The following is a 7,500-nucleotide window of genomic DNA, read 5'->3' as shown; positions in this document are numbered from 1 at the left end:
GTAATAGAGGTCTAAAATTATTGGTTTGGGGCACCTACAGCCAAAGCACACTGGACATGCCCAATATCGTCTGATCTTGGAAGCTATGCAGTGTTGGGCCTGGTTAGTACTTGGATGGGAGACCACCTAGGAATCCCAGGTGCTGTAGGTAATTTTATACTGCCATAACAGTCTTTTCTATTACATTTTACAATTAATTTTTTCAACTTATCAATGAATTTACTTGAGTTAAGAAGTAATAGAGGTCTAAAGTTAATACTTTTGAGCACCTACAGCCAAACCACACTGGACATGCCCAATCTCGTTTGATCTTGGAAGCTATGCAGTGTTGGGCCTGGTTAGTACTTGGACGGGAGACCACCTGGGAATGCCAGGTGCTGTAGGTACCTTTATACTGCCATAACAATCTTTTCTATTACATTTTACATTTCATTTTTCAACTAATCATTGAATTTACTTGAGTTAAGAAGTAAAAGAGGTCTAAAGTTAATGTTTTTGAGCACCTACAGCCAAACCACACTGGACATGCCCAATCTCGACTGAACTTGGAAGCTATGCAGTGTTGGGCCTGGTTAGTACTTGGATGGGAAACCACCTGGGAATACCAGGTGCTGTAGGTAATTTTATACTGCCATAACATTCTTTTCTATTACATTTTACATTTAATTTTTTCAACTTATCAATGAATTTACTTGAGTTAAGAAGTAATAGAGGTCTAAATTTAATGCTTTTGAGCACCTACTGCCAAACCACACTGGACATGCCCAATCTCGTCTGATCTTGGAAGCTATGCAGTGTTGGGCCTGGTTAGTACTTGGATGGGAGACCACCTGGGAATACCAGGAGCTGTAGGTAATTTTATACTGCCAAAACTTTCTTTTCTATTACATTTTACATTTCATTTTTCAACTTATCATTGAATTTACTTGAGTTAAGAAGTAAAAGAGGTCTAAAGTTAATGTTTTTGAGCACCTACAGCCAAACCACACTGGACATGCCCAATCTCGTCTGATCTTGGAAGCTATGCAGTGTTGGGCCTGGTTAGTACTTGGATGGGAGACCACCTAGGAATCCCAGTTGCTGTAGGTAATTTTATACTGCCATAACAGTCTATTCTATTACATTTTACATTTGATTTTTTCAACTTATCAATGAATTTACTTGAGTTAAGAAGTAATAGAGGTCAAAAGTTAATGCTTTTGAGCACCTACAGCCAAACCACACTGGACATGCCCAATCTCGTTTGATCTTGGAAGCTATGCAGTGTTGGGCATGGTTAGTACTTAGATGGGAGACCACCTGGGAATACCAGGTGCTGTAGGTAATTTTATACTGCCATAACATTCTTTTCTATTACATTTTACATTTAATTTTTTCAACTTATCAATGAATTTACTTGAGTTAAGAAGTAATAGAGGTCTAAAGTTAATGGTTTTGGGCACCTACAGCCAAACCACACTGGACATGCCCAATATCATCTGATCTTGGAAGCTATGCAGTGTTGGGCCTGGTTAGTACTTGGATGGGAGACGACCTGGGAATACCAGGAGCTGTAGGTAATTTTATACTGCCAAAACTTTCTTTTCTATTACATTTTACATTGCATTTTTCAACTTATCATTGAATTTACTTGAGTTAAGAAGTAAAAGAGGTCTAAAGTTAATGTTTTTGAGCACCTACAGCCAAACCACACTGGACATGCCCAATCTCGTCTGATCTTGGAAACTATGCAGTGTTGGGCCTGGTTAGTACTTGGATGGGAGACCACCTAGGAATCCCAGGTGCTGTAGGTAACTTTATACTGCCATAACAGTCTATTCTATTACATTTTACATTTAATTTTTTCAACTTATCAATGAATTTACTTGAGTTAATAAGTAATAGAGGTCAAAAGTTAATGCTTTTGAGCACCTACAGCCAAACCACACTGGACATGCCCAATCTCGTCTGAACTTGGAAGCTATGCAGTGTTGGGCCTGTTTAGTACTTGGATGGGGGACCACCTGGGAATACCAGGTGCTGTAGGTAATTTTATACTGCCATAACATTCTTTTCTATTACATTTTACATTTAATTTTTCAACTTATCAATGAATTTACTTGAGTTAAGAAGTAATAGAGGTCTAAAGTTAATGTGTTTGAGCACCTACAGCCAAACCACACAGGACATGCCCAATCTTGTCTGAACTTGGAAGCTATGCAGTGTTGGGCCTGGTTAGTACTTGGATGGGAGACCACCTGGGAATACCAGGAGCTGTAGGTAATTTTATACTGCCATAACATTCTTTTCTATTACATTTTACATTTAATTTTTTCAACTTATCAATGAATTTACTTGAGTTAAGAAGTAATAGAGGTCTAAAATTATTGGTTTGGGGCACCTACAGCCAAAGCACACTGGACATGCCCAATATCGTCTGATCTTGGAAGCTATGCAGTGTTGGGCCTGGTTAGTACTTGGATGGGAGACCACCTAGGAATCCCAGGTGCTGTAGGTAATTTTATACTGCCATAACAGTCTTTTCTATTACATTTTACAATTAATTTTTTCAACTTATCAATGAATTTACTTGAGTTAAGAAGTAATAGAGGTCTAAAGTTAATACTTTTGAACACCTACAGCCAAACCACACTGGACATGCCCAATCTCGTTTGATCTTGGAAGCTATGCAGTGTTGGGCCTGGTTAGTACTTGGACGGGAGACCACCTGGGAATGCCAGGTGCTGTAGGTACCTTTATACTGCCATAACATTCTTTTCTATTACATTTTACATTTCATTTTTCAACTAATCATTGAATTTACTTGAGTTAAGAAGTAAAAGAGGTCTAAAGTTAATGTTTTTGAGCACCTACAGCCAAACCACACTGGACATGCCCAATCTCGACTGAACTTGGAAGCTATGCAGTGTTGGGCCTGGTTAGTACTTGGATGGGAGACCTCCTGGGAATACCAGGTGCTGTAGGTAATTTTATACTGCCATAACATTCTTTTCTATTACATTTTACATTTAATTTTTTCAACTTATCAATGAATTTACTTGAGTTAAGAAGTAATAGAGGTCTAAAGTTAATGTTTTTGAGCACCTACAGCCAAACCACACAGGACATGCCCAATCTCGTCTGAACTTGGAAGCTATGCAGTGTTGGGCCTGGTTAGTACTTGGATGGGAGACCACCTGGGAATACCAGGTGCTGTAGGTAATTTTATACTGCCATAACATTCTTTTCTATTACATTTTACATTTAATTTTTTCAACTTATCAATGAATTTACTTGAGTTAAGAAGTAATAGAGGTCTAAAATTAATGTTTTTGAGCACCTACAGCCAAACCACAGTGGACATGCCCAATATCGTCTGATATTGGAAGCTATGCAGTGTTGGGCCTGGTTAGTACTTGAATGGGAGACCACCTGGGAATACCAGGTGCTGTAGGTAATTTTATACTGCCATAACATTCTTTTCCATTACATTTTACATTTCATTTTTCAACTTATCATTGAATTTACTTGAGTTAAGAAGTAAAAGAGGTCTAAAGTTAATGTTTTTGAGCACCTACAGCCAAACCACACTGGACATGCCCAATCTCGTCTGATCTTGGAAGCTATGCAGTGGTGGGCCAGGTTAGTACTTGGATTGGAGACCACCTAGGAATCCCAGGTGCTGTAGGTAATTTTATACTGCCATAACAGTCTTTTCTACTACATTTTACATTTAATTTTTTCAACTTATCAATGAATTTACTTGAGTTAAGAAGTAATAGAGGTCTAAAGTTAATGCTTTTGAGCACCTACAGCCAAACCACACTGGACATGCCCAATCTCGTCTGATCTTGGACGCTATGCAGTGTTGGGCCTGGTTAGCACTTGGAGGGGAGACCACCTGGGAATACCAGGTGCTGTAGGTAATTTTATATAGCCATTACATTCTTTTCTATTACATTTTACATTACATTTTTTCAACTTATCAATGAATTTTCTTGAGTTAAGAAGTAAAAGAGGTCTAAAGTTAATGTTTTTGAGCACCTACAGTCAAACCACACTGGACTTGCCCAATCTCGTCTGATCTTGGAAGCTATGCAGTGTTGGGCCTGGTTAGTACTTGGATGGGAAACCACCTGGGAATACCGGGTGCTGTAGGTAATTTTATACTGCCATAACATTCTTTTCTATTACATTTTACATTTAATTTTTTCAACTTATCAATGAATTTACTTGAGTTAAGAAGTAATAGAGGTCTAAATTTAATGCTTTTGAGCACCTACTGCCAAACCACACTGGACATGCCCAATCTCGTCTGATCTTGTAGTGTTTGCTGTGTTGGGCCTGGTTTGTACTTGGATGGGAGACCACCTGAGAATACCAGTTGCTGTAGGAAATTTTATACAGCCAAAACATTCTTTTCTATTACATTTTACATTTAATTTTTTCAACTTATCAATGAATTTACTTGAGTTAAGAAGTAAAAGAGGTCTAAAGTTAATGTTTTTGAGCACCTACTGCCAAACCACACTGGACATGCCCAATCTCGTTTGATCTTGGAAGCTATGCAGTGTTGGGCCTGGTTAGTACTTGGATGGGAGACCACCTGGGAATACCAGGTGCTGTAGGTAATTTTATACTGCCATAACATTCTTTTCTATTACATTTTACATTTAATTTTTTCAACTTATCAATGAATTTACTTGAGTTAAGAAGTAATAGAGGTCTTAAGTTAATGGTTTTGGGCACCTACAGCCAAACCACACTGGGCATGCCCAATCTCGTCTGATCTTGGAAGCTATGCAGTGTTGGGCCTGGTTAGTACTTGGATGGGAGACCACCTGGGAATACCAGGAGCTGTAGGTAATTTTATACTGCCAAAACTTTCTTTTCTATTACATTTTACATTTCATTTTTCAACTTATCATTGAATTTACTTGAGTTAAGAAGTAAAAGAGGTCTAAAGTTAATGTTTTTGAGCACCTACAGCCAAACCACACTGGACATGCCCAATCTCGTCTGATCTTGGAAGCTATGCAGTGTTGGGCCTGGTTAGTACTTGGATGGGAGACCACCTAGGAATCCCAGTTGCTGTAGGTAATTTTATACTGCCATAACAGTCTATTCTATTACATTTTACATTTGATTTTTTCATCTTATCAATGAATTTACTTGAGTTAAGAAGTAATAGAGGTCAAAAGTTAATGCTTTTGAGCACCTACAGCCAAACCACACTGGACTTGCCCAATCTCGTTTGATCTTGGAAGCTATGCAGTGTTGGGCCTGGTTAGTACTTAGATGGGAGACCACCTGGGAATACCAGGTGCTGTAGGTAATTTTATACTGCCATAACATTCTTTTCTATTACATTTTACATTTAATTTTTTCAACTTATCAATGAATTTACTTGAGTTAAGAAGTAATAGAGGTCTAAAGTTAATGGTTTTGGGCACCTACAGCCAAACCACACTGGACATGCCCAATATCATTTGATCTTGGAAGCTATGCAGTGTTGGGCCTGGTTAGTACTTGGATGGGAGACGACCTGGGAATACCAGGAGCTGTAGGTAATTTTATACTGCCAAAACTTTCTTTTCTATTACATTTTACATTGCATTTTTCAACTTATCATTGAATTTACTTGAGTTAAGAAGTAAAAGAGGTCTAAAGTTAATGTTTTTGAGCACCTACAGCCAAACCACACTGGACATGCCCAATCTCGTCTGATCTTGGAAACTATGCAGTGTTGGGCCTGGTTAGTACTTGGATGGGAGACCACCTAGGAATCCCAGGTGCTGTAGGTAACTTTATACTGCCATAACAGTCTATTCTATTACATTTTACATTTAATTTTTTCAACTTATCAATGAATTTACTTGAGTTAAGAAGTAATAGAGGTCTAAAGTTAATGGTTTTGGGCACCTACAGCCAAACCACACTGGACATGCCCAATATCACCTGATCTTGGAAGCTATGCAGTGTTGGGCCTGGTTAGTACTTGGACGGGAGACCACCTGGGAATGCCAGGTGCTGTAGGTACTTTTATACTGCCATAACATTCTTTTCTATTACATTTTACATTTCATTTTTCAACTAATCATTGAATTTACTTGAGTTAAGAAGTAAAAGAGGTCTAAAGTTAATGTTTTTGAGCACCTACAGCCAAACCACACTGGACATGCCCAAACTCGACTGAACTTGGAAGCTATGCAGTGTTGGGCCTGGTTAGTACTTGGATGGGAGACCACCTGGGAATACCAGGTGCTGTAGGTAATTTTATACTGCCATAACATTCTTTTTTATTACATTTTACATTTAATTTTTTCAACTTATCAATGAATTTACTTGAGTTAAGAAGTAATAGAGGTCTAAAGTTAATGTTTTTGAGCACCTACAGCCAAACCACACAGGACATGCCCAATCTCGTCTGAACTTGGAAGCTATGCAGTGTTGGGCCTGGTTAGTACTTGGATGGGAGACCACCTGGGAATACCAGGTGCTGTAGGTAATTTTATACTGCCATAACATTCTTTTCTATTACATTTTACATTTAATTTTTTCAACTTATCAATGAATTTACTTGAGTTAAGAATTAATAGAGGTCTAAAATTAATGTTTTTGAGCACCTACAGCCAAACCACACTGGACATGCCCAATATCGTCTGATATTGGAAGCTATGCAGTGTTGGGCCTGGTTAGTACTTGGATGGGAGACCACCTGGGAATACCAGGAGCTGTAGGTAATTTTATACTGCCAAAACTTTCTTTTCTATTACATTTTACATTTCATTTTTCAACTTATCATTGAATTTACTTGAGTTAAGAAGTAAAAGAGCTCTAAAGTTAATGTTTTTGAGCACCTACAGCCAAACCACACTGGACATGCCCAATCTCGTCTGATCTTGGAAGCTATGCAGTGTTGGGCCTGGTTAGTATTTGGATGGGAGACCACCTAGGAATCCCAGTTGCTGTAGGTAATTTTATACTGCCATAACAGTCTATTCTATTACATTTTACATTTGATTTTTTCAACTTATCAATGAATTTACTTGAGTTAAGAAGTAATAGAGGTCAAAAGTTAATGCTTTTGAGCACCTACAGCCAAACCACACTGGACATGCCCAATCTCGTTTGATCTTGGAAGCTATGCAGTGTTGGGCCTGGTTAGTACTTAGATGGGAGACCACCTGGGAATACCAGGTGCTGTAGGTAATTTTATACTGCCATAACATTCTTTTCTATTACATTTTACATTTAATTTTTTCAACTTATCAATGAATTTACTTGAGTTAAGAAGTAATAGAGGTCTAAAGTTAATGGTTTTGGGCACCTACAGCCAAACCACACTGGACATGCCCAATATCATTTGATCTTGGAAGCTATGCAGTGTTGGGCCTGGTTAGTACTTGGATGGGAGACGACCTGGGAATACCAGGAGCTGTAGGTAATTTTATACTGCCAAAACTTTCTTTTCTATTACATTTTACATTGCATTTTTCAACTTATCATTGAATTTACTTG

General features: G+C 38.2%; 1 non-coding gene and 30 pseudogenes across 1 annotated transcript; all 31 read left to right on the top strand.

The window, feature by feature from the left end:
- The first annotated feature begins 32 nt into the window (after positions 1–32).
- On the top strand, positions 33–151 carry LOC148453126 (5S ribosomal RNA; annotated as a pseudogene).
- Positions 152–267: 116 nt separating this feature from the next.
- Positions 268–386, top strand: LOC148453125 (5S ribosomal RNA; annotated as a pseudogene).
- A 115-nt stretch (positions 387–501) lies between these two features.
- Positions 502–620, top strand: LOC148453124 (5S ribosomal RNA; annotated as a pseudogene).
- Positions 621–736: 116 nt separating this feature from the next.
- LOC148453123 (5S ribosomal RNA) lies at positions 737–855 on the top strand (annotated as a pseudogene).
- A 115-nt stretch (positions 856–970) lies between these two features.
- On the top strand, positions 971–1,089 carry LOC148453122 (5S ribosomal RNA; annotated as a pseudogene).
- Positions 1,090–1,205: 116 nt separating this feature from the next.
- On the top strand, positions 1,206–1,324 carry LOC148453121 (5S ribosomal RNA; annotated as a pseudogene).
- Positions 1,325–1,440: 116 nt separating this feature from the next.
- Positions 1,441–1,559, top strand: LOC148453120 (5S ribosomal RNA; annotated as a pseudogene).
- A 115-nt stretch (positions 1,560–1,674) lies between these two features.
- Positions 1,675–1,793, top strand: LOC148453119 (5S ribosomal RNA; annotated as a pseudogene).
- A 116-nt stretch (positions 1,794–1,909) lies between these two features.
- LOC148453118 (5S ribosomal RNA) lies at positions 1,910–2,028 on the top strand (annotated as a pseudogene).
- Positions 2,029–2,143: 115 nt separating this feature from the next.
- Positions 2,144–2,262, top strand: LOC148453117 (5S ribosomal RNA; annotated as a pseudogene).
- A 116-nt stretch (positions 2,263–2,378) lies between these two features.
- On the top strand, positions 2,379–2,497 carry LOC148453116 (5S ribosomal RNA; annotated as a pseudogene).
- Positions 2,498–2,613: 116 nt separating this feature from the next.
- Positions 2,614–2,732, top strand: LOC148453115 (5S ribosomal RNA; annotated as a pseudogene).
- A 115-nt stretch (positions 2,733–2,847) lies between these two features.
- On the top strand, positions 2,848–2,966 carry LOC148453114 (5S ribosomal RNA; annotated as a pseudogene).
- Positions 2,967–3,082: 116 nt separating this feature from the next.
- Positions 3,083–3,201, top strand: LOC148453113 (5S ribosomal RNA; annotated as a pseudogene).
- A 116-nt stretch (positions 3,202–3,317) lies between these two features.
- LOC148453112 (5S ribosomal RNA) lies at positions 3,318–3,436 on the top strand (annotated as a pseudogene).
- Positions 3,437–3,551: 115 nt separating this feature from the next.
- Positions 3,552–3,670, top strand: LOC148453111 (5S ribosomal RNA; annotated as a pseudogene).
- A 116-nt stretch (positions 3,671–3,786) lies between these two features.
- On the top strand, positions 3,787–3,905 carry LOC148453110 (5S ribosomal RNA; annotated as a pseudogene).
- A 116-nt stretch (positions 3,906–4,021) lies between these two features.
- Positions 4,022–4,140, top strand: LOC148453109 (5S ribosomal RNA; annotated as a pseudogene).
- A 351-nt stretch (positions 4,141–4,491) lies between these two features.
- LOC148453108 (5S ribosomal RNA) lies at positions 4,492–4,610 on the top strand (annotated as a pseudogene).
- A 116-nt stretch (positions 4,611–4,726) lies between these two features.
- Positions 4,727–4,845, top strand: LOC148453107 (5S ribosomal RNA; annotated as a pseudogene).
- Positions 4,846–4,960: 115 nt separating this feature from the next.
- Positions 4,961–5,079, top strand: LOC148453106 (5S ribosomal RNA; annotated as a pseudogene).
- A 116-nt stretch (positions 5,080–5,195) lies between these two features.
- On the top strand, positions 5,196–5,314 carry LOC148453105 (5S ribosomal RNA; annotated as a pseudogene).
- A 116-nt stretch (positions 5,315–5,430) lies between these two features.
- On the top strand, positions 5,431–5,549 carry LOC148453104 (5S ribosomal RNA; annotated as a pseudogene).
- Positions 5,550–5,664: 115 nt separating this feature from the next.
- On the top strand, positions 5,665–5,783 carry LOC148453103 (5S ribosomal RNA; annotated as a pseudogene).
- Positions 5,784–5,899: 116 nt separating this feature from the next.
- LOC148453102 (5S ribosomal RNA) lies at positions 5,900–6,018 on the top strand (annotated as a pseudogene).
- A 115-nt stretch (positions 6,019–6,133) lies between these two features.
- Positions 6,134–6,252, top strand: LOC148453101 (5S ribosomal RNA; annotated as a pseudogene).
- Positions 6,253–6,368: 116 nt separating this feature from the next.
- Positions 6,369–6,487, top strand: LOC148453100 (5S ribosomal RNA; annotated as a pseudogene).
- Positions 6,488–6,603: 116 nt separating this feature from the next.
- On the top strand, positions 6,604–6,722 carry LOC148453099 (5S ribosomal RNA; annotated as a pseudogene).
- Positions 6,723–6,837: 115 nt separating this feature from the next.
- On the top strand, positions 6,838–6,956 carry LOC148453098 (5S ribosomal RNA; annotated as a pseudogene).
- A 116-nt stretch (positions 6,957–7,072) lies between these two features.
- Positions 7,073–7,191, top strand: LOC148453097 (5S ribosomal RNA). The gene has a single exon (XR_015875127.1). It is a non-coding gene; the product is annotated as a 5S ribosomal RNA (ribosomal RNA).
- Positions 7,192–7,307: 116 nt separating this feature from the next.
- Positions 7,308–7,426, top strand: LOC148453096 (5S ribosomal RNA; annotated as a pseudogene).
- The last annotated feature ends 74 nt before the right edge of the window (positions 7,427–7,500 follow it).

The sequence above is a fragment of the Taudactylus pleione genome, unplaced genomic scaffold (genome assembly GCF_031769625.1).
Source record: "Taudactylus pleione unplaced genomic scaffold, aTauple2 ptg001184l, whole genome shotgun sequence".
NCBI classification, from domain to species: Eukaryota; Metazoa; Chordata; class Amphibia; order Anura; family Myobatrachidae; genus Taudactylus; species Taudactylus pleione.
This window is presented reverse-complemented; position numbering and strand designations above follow the sequence as displayed.